We start from the raw sequence: 13,726 nt of genomic DNA, 5'->3' as shown, positions 1-13,726 counted from the left end.
GGACCCAAACTGGAAGGGGATGTGTCCAGGTATGACAAGCACACACAACGGTGGTCCATATAGGACAAAGGCACAACTGAGGTCCACCACAGTAGGCAACCCATTGAGGTGACATGCGTGGCACCGGGGATGGTGTTGGGTTGCCACCATCCAGACTCATGGGGACACTGGTTATTGGGAGGGGGTGGGGAGCTGGGATGAATAATCGGACAAAGCGTTTCTCCCTCTCTGCCACCATCCAATGATCCGCACCCCCATCCCAATCCCCTGACCCCACCATCCACCACACACCGCCCCCAATGTGCCAAGGATGCACCTTGGCATAACCCACCGGACATTGAGCAGTGCCACGGGGATGGGGACAGAGGGAGGTGGCACCTACTGAGAGGGCACATGAGGGGGTGGCAGATCAGTGGGGGGGTTCTGCTGCCACTCTGCATAGGGATCGTGAGCAGAGGGAGAGAAGGGCTGAATGGGGCTGGCCATCAGCGTGGGAAGGGGTCGTCCTGCTGGGGAGGTTCGGTGCTGTGGGGGAGGGGTGCGATCGGAAGACCGGGCTGGGAGAGTGGAAACAAGTAGTGTGGGAGGATCGAGACTGCAGGGGTTGGGGGGATCGAGGTATCAAGGTGGGCGGGAGAGGATGGTGGGTGGGAGAGGATGGTGGGATCGAGGTCATGGCTGGCCCAGACACATCCGGAAGGCCAGCGATTGGGTGGGTTGGGAGGGGGGAGGGGGGTGGTGGAGCTGGGTCCGGAAGGCCAGCGATCGGGGGGTGGGGAGGGGAGGGTCACATGGCCAGCAATTGCGGGCGGTGTTGCTGTGCTGGCCAGTGATCGGGAGGCCGGCGGTGCGGGCCTATTGCGCATGTGCCAATCTCGGCGCTGAATGATGGGAGCAGGCACAGTGTCCCGCTCAGTGCTACGCTGCCGGCCTCTCCAGCGGGAATGGGCCCCGTCGACTGATTTTCAGCACGATTGACGCTCCGGCTCTTGGTGATGCACAGAGTGTGGGAGATTCATTTTGAAACTCCCGCTGAAAAAAGCAACGGGATTTACTCTACTTTTTACACAAATTCAGCTCTTAGAATCTGTTTGGGAGAATCCCACCCAGGGTGTGCGTGAAATTATAAAGTTACTTTTCAATCGCCAATACCGTGAAGTCAATCTTGATTCAAAAATAAATGATTGCCCTCTATTCATTGGAGGAGTTGTCCATCTGGAGAACAAATGGCATCGACACAATGCAACAATCACCAATCCTCATCGTGGCTCAGTTATCACGTGGATGGTTTTTAGCTGAGACCTCTGGGTCTTATCCATTGCACGTTACGACAAGGACATGCCGAGGAAGGCGGTGGCACAATGGTATCGTCACTAGATTTGTAATCCAGAGACCCAGGTTCAAATCCCACCACGGCCGCTGGTGAAATTTGAATTCAATAAAAATCTGGAATTAAACGTCGAACAATGACCATGAAATGATTGTCAATTGTTGGAAAAACCCATCTGGTTCACTAATGACCTTTAGGGAAGGAAATCTGCCATCCTTACCCGGTCTGGCCTACGTGAGACTCCAGACCCACAGGTGTGTGGGTGACTCTCAAATGCCCTCTGAAATGGGGGGCAGTGAGGGATGGACAATAAACGCTGGGTCCAGCCGGCAACTCCCACATCCCATAAATGAATAAAAATATAACAATATGGAAAGAACAAGCAGATTATTTGATCCAGGTGGAAAGTTGTTTGTTTATCTTATTTTATTAACATGTTAAAGGTTGGAATGATTTATCCAGTTGTTTGCATGAAGTCAAATTGCTGCATATTTGTTGAAGCTAACAATGAAACAGCAATCGGTGGCGGGATGTTTTGCTCTGGGCATGTTTTAATTTCTATTTGTTTCCCCAGCAACATTTCAAGATGAGAGTGATGGGATATTTCAGCACAGACTTCAATTCGTTACGGAATTTATTCTGAGTTGCTGCATAAATGCAGGTATTTGTGCAAGAACTCAAAAGCTGAAGCATGAAACCGATTTCTTGTAGGACATCCGAAATGCTAATTGATGCATTATCTTGCATCATGGCCATTCGCAAGCAAATAGAATTCACCAGAAACATCACCCAGAGCAAGATAAAATTTCCTGAGATGACAAAGAGTAAAATGATGGATTTTCTTCGCTTCTCGATTTCGGGATCACTGGGATTCTTCCCACTGCTGTGGAGCCGGAGTCTCCTCCGGGCCCCGCTCGACACCAGAATGTGTCTAACAGTCAGCGCATTGAGCAGCAGGATCAGCAAGAAAGGGACAAATGGAGTTAAAATTTAATGTATTGTTTCAACTGCTCCCCATATCCTTGAAAGAAGAAAGCTGTCTAACACGTTACAAAACCAAGGCGTGTTAAACAGCATATATTCACTGGTTAAAATAAAGTACCAGAAAGTATTTTTCAATAAGAACAGCACCGTCACGCTTCCCACAACTGTAGTCGCCGTTCTCTCTGTGCAATATTTTGCTTTCAGCTTCTGGCAACAGATTGTCACAAATCGATCAAAGGTAAAAGCAACTGTGTACCAGACTGAACAGTCAGTTATTGCATAAAGCAGGACGCCATGTATATTACACAATTTAATGTTCTGTACAAAAAGGAAGTGTGCGGCGTAAGCAATGGGAATCTGTCCGAGTATCACATCAACTATAATAACCAGTAGATCTGCCGCTGCCATGGACACCAGGTATCGAGCGACACATTTAGAGAGACCACATCGTCCTTGAGATAGGATCACAATCGTCACTAAGTTCACTGTAAGGGAGTTTGCAAAAGAAAAAGCAGCAGTATTCAATGAGAGTTCAGTCTGAAATTAGAATTTTCATTACTGCATATATTTAGAGTGTTTTCTTTGAGAGAGTTTCTCCTGTTGGAGACAGGCTTTGCAAAAGCAGCAATGGACTGTGAAATAAAGAACTGAACAGGATCAAACTATCTTTAATAGATACAGAATCTAAGTTTTTAAAGTTAAAGTGTATTTATTAGTGACACAAGTAGGCTTACATTAACACTGCAATGAAGTTACTGTGAAAAATCCCGTCGTCGCCATAGTTCGGCACCTGTTCGGGTACACTGAGGGAGAATTTAGCACGGCCAATGCACCCTAACCAGCGTGTCTTTCAGAATCTGCTGCAAACCTTAAGAAATGTGATTCCTGAGATGGAGGATTGCTGCTCCATCTTGTAGAAAATAACAAGCTATTGTTTGTGAAAGCAACAATCACCCAAACTTGGAAAGAACTGAAAGCTGTGCAGAATTGGGCTTTAACTGTAATAGATATCAGGCTGCTGTTGCCTGGGAGGGCGATATGGGGCGTGGATATTCCTGTGATCACTGCTCACCGATTGTTGGAAGAAAGTGCACAAATGTGGAAACAATACGGGTTCACAGTCCAGTTCAGCGCTGGGGCATCAAACTCTCCTACCCACACTCCATTGAGACAGAGCTTTTCCAGGGAACAGCTTTGCGGAGGCGGATTGTTCGGGGGAGATTAAAGTTGGCATTATTGGAAGAAGAACATAGAAATCTCGGCATTCTTGCCAACTGTGCCACATGAGGCAACATCCGTGGACAACTTATCCAATTGATCTGTGAAAAATGACAGAGTATTTTGCTACACTTTTCCACTAACTCAGTAAGGTGAAACATGTGCTACTTCTCGATGCGGTGCCCTGTGTGATGATGCATGCACAATTCCAGACCCATTTTCCAGCACTTCCTGCATCGTGTTGTTTGCAATGGTGTTTGCAGCGTTCCTCTAAATGCTTCTTAAATGTTGTGAAGGGGAGAGGGAGGGGGCTGGCTAAGATGCTCTGTCAGAGAGTCGGTGCAAACTCGATGGTCTCCTTCTGCACTGTCGGGATTCTATGTTCAACTCTTTGTCTGCGTATTTATCACCATTCTGTCACATTGCTGCTCTACATCTGAAAATGTGTGCAGAATAAAGAATTGGAAATGCAAAAAAAAGTCTTGAAAACATATCTGAGCGAATAGCAACATGCAGTTTTACATCAGGCATTGTGTCCAAACGATGTGTTAAACTATCAAAGCTTGCTGTGTTCTGGTAAAGCAGGCATCAGAATTTATAAACCCCATGGAATTGAAGGGAGTGTGTTCGCATGGGTTGAAAACTGGCTGTCACATAGAAAACAGAGTTGGAATAAATGGGTCCTTGTCAGAGAGGAAAGATATAACCAGTGGAGTACCACAGGGATCAGTTCTTGGCCCACAATTGTTCACTATTTGCATTAATGACCTGGAGGAAGGAACAGAATGGGAGGTGTCTAAATTAGCTGATAAGATAGGTGGAAGGGCAGGTTGTGATGAGGAGATGGTGATTCTGCAGCAGGATAGAGATAGATTGGGTGACTGGGCAAAGGGCGTTTCATGTGGGGAAGTGTGAGGTCATGCACTTCAGTAGGAGGAATGAAAAGGCAGATTGGAGAGAGACTGCAGGCGAGAGAAGTACAGAGGGATCTGGGTGTTGTAGTGCATGAATCAAAAAGCTAGCAGGCAGGCTCAACACGTAGTTAAGGCAAATGGCATTTTGGCCATTATTGCAAAGGGGTTGGAGTTTAAAAATAGGGAGGATGTGTTACAATTGTACAGGGTGTTGGGGAGGCCTCACCTGGAATACTGCATACAATTCTGGTCACCTTTCCTAAAAAAGGAGAGAGAGTAACCTTAAAAGGCAGTCCAAAAGGAGATTCACCAGGCTAAATTCTTGGGATCAGAAGTTTGTCTTATCAAGCGAGATTAAGTATTCTGGGCCTCTATTCCTTGGGAGTTTGGAAGAGTGAGGGTGACCCTTATTCAAATATACAAGATGCTGAGGGGGCTTCACAGGGGAGATAGTGAGATGTTTTCACTCGTAGGAGAATCTGGAGCAAGGTGACATAGCTCCAAGATAAAGGGCTGGCCATTTAAAACAGTGTAGAAATTCCTTCTGAGAGAATGGAATTCTCTGCCCCAAAGTGGGGGGAGGAGACTGGATCTGAACACCTAGAAACTTGAAGCTCTCAAGCATTCCCACTTGACTCCTGTTGATGTAGACAGGGGCATGTCCTCCACTACACTTCCTGAAGTCGATGACTCTCTCCTCAGTTTTACTGACATGGAGAGATTGCTGTCACCAATTCTCTTCCCTGCGCTCTCATGGTTTGAGCTCTAACCCCCTACAGCAGCGTCATTAGCAAATGTCAAAATGGAGTCAGTTGGGGGGTGGGAGAGAGAAATTTTGTCACAGCTGTAGGTATAAGGAGTATAGAATTCCGACAATGCAGAAGGAGTCCATTCAAAGAACATTAAAGCACAGGAACAGGCCCTTCGGCCCTCCAAGCCTGCACCGACTATGCTGCCCGAGTGAACTAAAACCCCCTACCCTTCCGGGGACCATATCCCTTTATTCCCATCCTAGTCATGTATTTGTCAAGACCCCCCTTAGAAGTCACTCCCGTATCCGCTTCCACTACTTCCCCCGGCAGTGAGTTCCAGGCCCTCACTACTCTGTAAAAAATCTGCCTCATACATGTCCTTTAACCTTGCCCCTCACACCTTAAACCTGTGTCCCCGAATAACTGACTCTTCCACCCTGGGAAAAAGCTTCTGACTATCCACACTATCCAGGCTTCTCAATCTTGTAGACTTCTATCAGGTCGCCCCTGAACCTCTGTCGTTCCAGTGAGAACAAACCAAGTTTCTCCAACTTCTCCTCATAGCTAACGCCCTCCATAACAGGCAGAATCCTGGTAAATCTTTTCTGTACCCTCTCCAAAGCCTCCACATCCTTCTAGTAGTGTGGCAACCAAAATTTAACATTATATTCCAAGTGCGGCCGAACTAAGTGATGCGCTACTCACGAGGCCCGAAGCTCGGTAAATGAAAGGCTTTTATTTACTGTAATGAAGCAGCCAGTAATTATATACACTATCCCAGACTGAAGGGGTCCCGGCCAGAGCAGGGACTCTTATACCTCTCCCAGGAGGCGGAGCCCGACTGGGATGTGCCACAACACTACAGTACAATGGTGTAACAACCCCACCCTAACCCCAACAGCAACAATAGCACAACCCAACAGTAAGATATGTACATCCTTGTAGTACTGGCCAGACCCTGGCTCAGTACTATCCAGTGGGAACCAACGATGGTTCACCACATTCACCCCTCCTTTGAGAACAAAGGCCGGCGGGGTACAAAAACAGAATAAAGTGTCAGTAGTCTATAAGTTCAGATGGTCAGGGGGACCGCACCGTCATTGTGACCTCCTCAATACCGGCGGTGGCACCTTGTAGGCACTTGCGGTGGCGTTCTCCCCAAGGCGGCGTCCAGCTGTTCTTCCACGGACTCACAGGCCGGTTGACCCTGAGGTGAAGGTAGTCCATGGGATCCTGACACGCCCTGCAGTGGCGACCATCTTCTGGGCTCAGGCAAGCTGTAAATGGGAGTAAAATGGTTAAGCAATGGTCCCGATGCTGCCCGCGCCGTGTCCGGGGAAGAAACAAGAGATAAAGGGTTTGTTACAGGGGGTATGGGAGTGACAGGGGTTGCTACGTCCCCTGCTGGCGCCAGGTCTCGGATCGAGACCGTATCCTCTCGCCCGTCAGGGTATGCCACATAGGCATACTGAGGGTTGGCGTGGAGGAGATGGACCTGTTCGACCAATGGGTCGGACTTGCGGGCCCTTACATGTCGCCGCAGGAGGACGGGTCCTGAGTCCGTCAACCAAGACGGTAATGAGGTCCCCGAGGAAGACTTCTGAGGGAATGAAAACATCCTCTCGTGGGGAGTAGCATTGGTTGCCGTACACAGGAGGGATCGAATAGAATGGAGCGCATCAGGGAGCACCTCTTGCCAACAGGAGACTGGAAGGCTTTTTGACTTCAACGCCAGTAAGACAGCCTTCCAGACTATAGCATTCTCACGTTCCACCTGTCCGTTACCCCGAGGGTTGTAGCTCGTGGTCCTACTAGAGGCAATCCCGTATGAGAGCAGGCATTGCCTCAAGTCATCGCTCATGAACGACGAGCCCCTGTCGCTATGGATGTAGCCGGGGTACCCGAACAGGGTAAAGAGATCACGGAATGCCTTGATAACCGTGGCAGCGGATGTATCAGAGCAGGGAACAACAAAAGGGAACCGAGAGTACTCGTCAATGATATTGAGGAAGTACACATTCCGATCTGTTGAGGGAAGGGGTCCCTTAAAATCGACACTCAGTCTCTCGAAGGGACGAGTGGCCTTGACTAAATGTGCCCGGTCAGGTCGGTAAAAGTGCGGTTTGCATTCCGCGCAAACCCGACAGCTCCTTGTTACTGACCTGACGTCCTCCACCGAGTAAGGCAGGTTGCGGGCTTTTATAAAGTGGTAGAGCCGAGTGACCCCAGGATGGCATAGGTCATTATGGAGGGCCTGCAAACGGTCCTCCTGTATACTAGCGCATGTTCCACGCGAGAGGGCATCCGAGGGCTCATTGAGTTTCCCTGGACAGTACATGATGTCGTAGTTATAGGTGGAGAGTTCAATTCTCCACCGCAAGATCTTGTCATTCTTGATCTTGCCCCTCTGCGTGTTGTTAAACATGAACGCCACGGACCGCTGGTCTGTGATCAGGGTGAACCGTTTTCCCGCCAAGTAATGGCGCCAGTGCCTGACGGCCTCCACAATGGCCTAGGCCTCCTTTTCCACCGCTGAATGCCGAATTTCGGGGCCTTGGAGGGTGCGGGAAAAAAATGTGACGGGCCTGCCCGCCTGGTTAAGTGTGGCGGCCAGGGCGAAATCAGATGCATCTGATGCGCGACAATCAAGCACGAGGTACAAGGCTTCAGCGATTGAAGGCTTTTATTGACAAACAATGGAACTATCTAACACGAGTACACCAATACAGACTGGAGGGGTCCCGCCTGAGCAGAGGGTCTTATACCTCTCCCCAGGAGGCGGGGCCCGACTGGGATGTGCCATAACAGCATCCACCACAGGTATATTAATCCCACAGTGTAAACACCCTAACCCAACAACAACATTATAACAACCCCAACAGTGGCAACACCCTAACCCAACAGTAACATTGGAATAACCCCACAGTGGTAACCAACGATGGTTCACCACATTCACCCCTCCTTTAAAAACAAAGGCCGGCGGGGTGCGAAAACAGATCACATATATACAAAATTCACAAGTCCAGATGGTCTGGAGGACCGCACCGTCGCTGTGATCTCCTCAACACCGGTTGCGACACCGGAGCAGGTGCTTGCGGTGGCGTTCTCTCCAAAACAGCGTCCGGCTGTCCCCTCGAGGACTCCCGGGCCGGTTGACCCTGGTGAGGCGGTGATGCAGGGGATCCTGGTACCTTCTGTGGTGGCGCCGATCTCCGAGTCTCAGGCAAGCTGTACATGGGAGTATAACTGGTCCCGGTGATGACCGCGCCACGTCTGGGGAAGAAAGAAGTGAAAGGGGGTTCGTGACAGGGGGTATGGGAGCGACAGAAGTTGCTACGTCCCCTGCGGGCGCCAGGTCTCGAATCGAGACCGTGTCCTCTCGCCCGTCAGGATATGCCACATAGGCATACTGAGGGTTGGCGTGGAGGAGTTGGACCGGTTCGACCAAGGGGTCGGACTTGCGGGCCCTCACATGTCGCCGCAGAAGGACGGGTCCTGGGTATGTCAACCAGGCTGGTAAGGAGATCCCCGAGGACGACTTCCGAGGGAATGAGAACATCCTCTCGTGGGGAGTAGCATTGGTTGCCATACACAGGAGGGAGCGAATGGAATGAAGCGCATTTGGAAGGACCTCCTGCCAACGGGAGACTGGAAGGCCCCTGGACTTCAGCGCCAATAGGACAGCCTTCCAGACTGTAGCATTCTCCCTCTCCACCTGTCCGTTACCCCTAGGGTTGTAGCTCGTGGTTCTACTAGAGGCAATCCCGTATGAGAGCAGGAATTGCCTCAAGTCGTTACTCATGAACGACGAGCCCGTCGCTATGTATGTAGCAGGGGTACCCGAACAGGGTAAAAAGATCACTGAATGCCTTAATCACTGTGGCAGTCGACGTGTCCGCACAGGGGACAACAAACGGGAACCGGGAGTATTCATCTATGATATTGAGAAAATAGACATTCCGGTCCGTTGAGGGAAGGGGGCCCTTAAAATCCACACTCAACCTCTCGAAGGGGCGAGTGGCCTTGACCAATTGCGCCCGGTCCGGTCGATAAAAGTGCGGTTTGCATTCCGCGCAAATCCGACAGCTTCTCGTTACTGACCTGACATCCTCCACCGAGTAGGGCAGGTTGCGGGCTTTTATGAAGTGGTAGAGTCGAGTGACTCCAGGATGGCACAGGTCATTGTGGAGGGCCTTCAAGCGGTCCTCCTGCATGATAGCGCATGTTCCGCACGAGAGGGCATCCGAGGGCTCATTGAGCTTCCCTGGACGATACATAATATCGTAATTATAGGTGGAGAGCTCAATTCTCCACCGCAAGATCTTATCATTCTTGATCTTGCCCCTCTGCGTATTACTGAACATAAACGCCACGGATCGTTGATCCGTGATCAGGGTGAACCGCTTCCCCGCCAGGTAATGGCGCCAGTGTCTGATGGCCTCCACAATGGCCTGAGCCTCCTTCTCCACCGCTGAATGCCGAATTTCGGGACCTTGAAGGGTGCGGGAAAAGAACGCGACGGGCCTGCCTGCCTGGTTTAGTGTGGCGGCCAGGGCGAAATCCGATGCATCACTTTCCACCTGAAAAGGGATGGATTCATCCACCGCGTGCATCGTGGCTTTCGCAACGTCGCTTTTCAAAGCCTTGAAGGCCAATTGGGCCTCCGGCGTGAGTGGGAAGGTCGTGGACTTGATGAGCGGACGGGCTTTGTCCGCGTAGTTGGGGACCCACTGCGCATAATAAGAAAAGAAGCCGAGGCATCTCCTCAGTGCTTTTGCGCTAGCGGGCAAGGGAAGTTCAGTAAGGGGGCGCATACGGTCTGGATCAGGGCCGATGACCCCGTTTTCCACCACGTATCCAAGGATAGCTAACGTGCGCGTACGGAATACACACTTCTCCCTGTTATAGGTCAGATTCAGGCGAGATGCAGTGCGCAGAAAGTTTTGGAGATTCGTGTCATGGTCCTGCTGGTCATGGCCGCAGATGGTGACGTTATCCAGGTACGGGAAGGTAGCCCGCAACACGTTCTGGTCCACCATTCGGTCCATAGCACGCTGGAAGACCGAGACCCCATTGGTGACACCAAATGGAACCCTAAGAAACTGATATAGACGACCATCCGCCTCAAAAGCCGTGTATTATCGGTCCTCTGGGCGGATGGGGAGTTGGTGGTAGGTGGACCTAAGGTCTATGGTGGAGAACACCCGGTACTGCGCAATCTGATTGACCATATCAGATATGCGCGGGAGAGGATACGCATCCAGCTGCGTATAACGGTTAATGGTCTGACTGTAGTCGATGACCATCCGGGGTTTGTTCCCGCTTTTAACCACCACGACCTGCGCTCTCCACTGACTAGCACTGTGCTGTATGATCCCTTCTTTGAGGAGCCGCTGAACCTCAGATCTGATAAAGATCCGGTCTTCAGCGCTGTAACGCCTACTTTTAGTAGCGATGGTACCAGATTCTTAAATAAAGAAGGTGTGGTGATCTTTAGTGTGGAAAGATTGCATGCGGGGCGCTTTGGGCAATTTGGAGGCTGCGGCTGATTCCCTACTGCCAGCGAAGGGAGTGGCCCACCGTACTGTAGGATCACACTCTTCATGTGGACCATAAAGTTTAGTCCGAGGAGAATTGGCGCGCAAAGGTGCGGCAACACAAGGAGCCTGTATCGCTCGTAAATTGTGCCCTGCACCTCTAGGGTTACCATACAACGTCCTTGGATCGGTACAGACCGGGACCGTGATGCCATAGAAATTGTCTGTTTGGCAGGTAGAACCCGGAGTCCACACCTTTTTGCAGTGTCAGGGTGAATAAAACTCTCGGTGCTCCCACTGTCAAACAGACAATACACAGTACGACCATTTACCTTGATGTTCATCATCGAACAGTCAAGCCTGTGATGCTTTGTCTGGTCCAGAGAGATCGACGCCACCGTTGGCCCTAGGGCGTCACTTCATGCAGCCGAGGTTGATACCGAGGACCCCTGCTGGTCGCTCCTGGTCGTCGTCGACCATGATGGCCGCCCCCATGAATCGCTCGTGGGTGAGGGCGCCGAGCGTAGCGACTCCTGGTGGTCATCCTCCTCCTCCGTCAGCCACGATGGCGCCATCCTGGATTCGCACGTGGTCGGGCCTCGCGGGTACTGCAACGCCGAAGGAGATTGTCTCCGCTCTGGAGGGTCACAGGCTGCACTGCCATTCTTGGGCTTCGACCTGCAGACTTTAGCATAGTGCCCCTTTTTACCGCACTGACTGCAGATCGCCGTTTTTGCTGGACACTGTTGCCGTGGATGCTTGGCTCCTCCGCAAAAATAGCATCGCTGGCCGCCTGGAGCTGCCGCCGTCGTCGGGTCGATATGGGAGCGCGAGCCCGTGGGGCGAGGAGGGATTTGTGCTTGCTCCTGCCACGTTGTCTCCACGTGGTCTTCGGGGTACAGAGCCAAGCTTTTCAACGCTGCCTCCAGCATCTCAGCCATCTCCATCGCTTGGGTCAAGTTGAGGTTCCCTTTCTCCAATAGCTTAAGCCGGGTGTACGAGGACCCTACCCCTGCTACAAACGCATCTCGGGCGAGGTCGTACATATACTGCTCAGCCGACACAGCTTTGCAGTCGCAGCCCCTGGCAAGCTGCAAGAGCTCATTGGCGTAGTCCTCCATGGTTTCGCCCGACTGCCGACGTCGTGTAGCGAGGAGGTAACGAGCGTGAATCTCGTTGGGTGGTCTCGTGTATCGTTTCTTCAAGAGCTCGATGGCCCTCGGGTAAGTGGTGGCCGCACGAATTGCGAGGTAGACCGTGTCGCTTACCCTCGCGTGGAGGACCTGGAGTCTGTCGTTGTCCGTAGTAACTGCTGCAGAGGCCGCCAGGCAGTCCTCGAAACACTTCAGCCAGTGGTCGAAGGTGTTAGAGGCACCGACCGCACGGTGGGTCCAGCATCAGACGCTCTGGTTTCAGCATTTGCTCCATACTCTCTTTACTGTCGAGAGTTTTATGTTTGTCAATAAAATTGATGCGCGACAATCAAGCACGAGGTACAAGGCTTCAGCGATTGAAGGCTTTTATTGACAAACAATGGAACTATCTAACACGAGTACACCAATCCAGACTGGAGGGGTCCCGCCTGAGCAGAGGGTCTTATACCTCTCCCCAGGAGGCGGGGCCCGACCGGGATGTGCCATAACAGCATCCACCACAGGTATATTAATCCCACAGTGTAAACACCCTAACCCAACAACAACATTATAACAACCCCAACAGTGGCAACACCCTAACCCAACAGTAACATTGGAATAACCCCACAGTGGTAACCAACAATGGTTCACCACAGCATCGCTCTACACCTGAAAGGGGATGGACTCGTCAACAGCGTGCATCTTAGCTTTCGCGATGTCGGCTTTCAATTTATCGAAGGCCAATCGGGCCTCTGGCGTTAGGGGAAAAGTCGTGGACTTAATGAGCGGACGGGCTTTGTCCGCGTAGTTGGGAACCCACTGCGCATAATAAGAGAAGAAGCCCAAGCATCTTCAGTGCTTTTGCACGAGCAGGCAAGGGAAGTTCAGAAAGGGGGCACATACTGTCTGGATCAGGGCCAATGACCCCGTTTTCCACCACGTATCCTAGGATGGCTAAACGGCACGTACGAAACACACACTTCTCCCTGTTGTAGGTCAAGTTCAGGCGAGATGCAGTGCGTAGGAAGTTCAGGAGATTCGTGTCGTGGTCCTGCTGGTCATGGCCGCAGATGGTGACATTATCCAGGTACGGGAAGGTAGCCCGCAGCCCGTTCTGGCCCACCATTCGGTCCATAGCACGCTGGAAGACCGAGACCCCATTGGTGACACCAAAGGGAACCCTGAGAAAGTGATACAAGCGACCATCCGCCTCAAAAGCCGTGTATTGTCGGTCCTCTGGGCGAATGGGGAGTTGGTGGTAGGCAGACTTGAGGTCTATGGTGGAGAACACCCAGTACTGCGCAATCTGATTGACCATATCAGATATGCGCGGGAGAGGATACGCATCCAGCTGCGTATATCGGTTTATGGTCTGACTAGTCAATGACCATCCGGTGTTTGTTCCCGCTCTTGACCACCACGACCTGCGCCCTCCACGGACTAGCGCTGGGTTGTATGATCCTTTCTTTGAGGAGCCGCTGAACCTCAGATCTAATGAAGATCAGCGCTGTAACTTTTAGTCGCGATGGGCTTGCAGCCTGGCACAAGATTCTGGAACAAGGAGGGTGTGGTGATCTCCAGTGTCGAGAGGCTGCAGGCAGGGCGCGTTGGGCAATTTGCAGGCTGCTGCTGTTTTCCCACTGCCAGTGAAGGGAGTGGCCCACCGTACCTGTAGGATTACACTCCTCAAGTGGACCATGAAGTTTAGTCCGAGAAGTATTGGCGCGCAAAGATACGGCAACACGAGGAGCTTGAAACAACGGTAAACTGCGCCTTGCACCTTCAAGGTTACCACGCAACTCCCTAACACGGTAACAGACCGGGACCTTGATGCCATAGAGATTGTCTGTTTGGCAGG

This window comes from Mustelus asterias, unplaced genomic scaffold (assembly GCF_964213995.1).
Source record: "Mustelus asterias unplaced genomic scaffold, sMusAst1.hap1.1 HAP1_SCAFFOLD_356, whole genome shotgun sequence".
Lineage (NCBI taxonomy): Eukaryota > Metazoa > Chordata > Chondrichthyes > Carcharhiniformes > Triakidae > Mustelus > Mustelus asterias.
The sequence above is the reverse complement of the archived record's forward strand: the minus strand, read 5'-3'. Positions refer to the sequence as shown.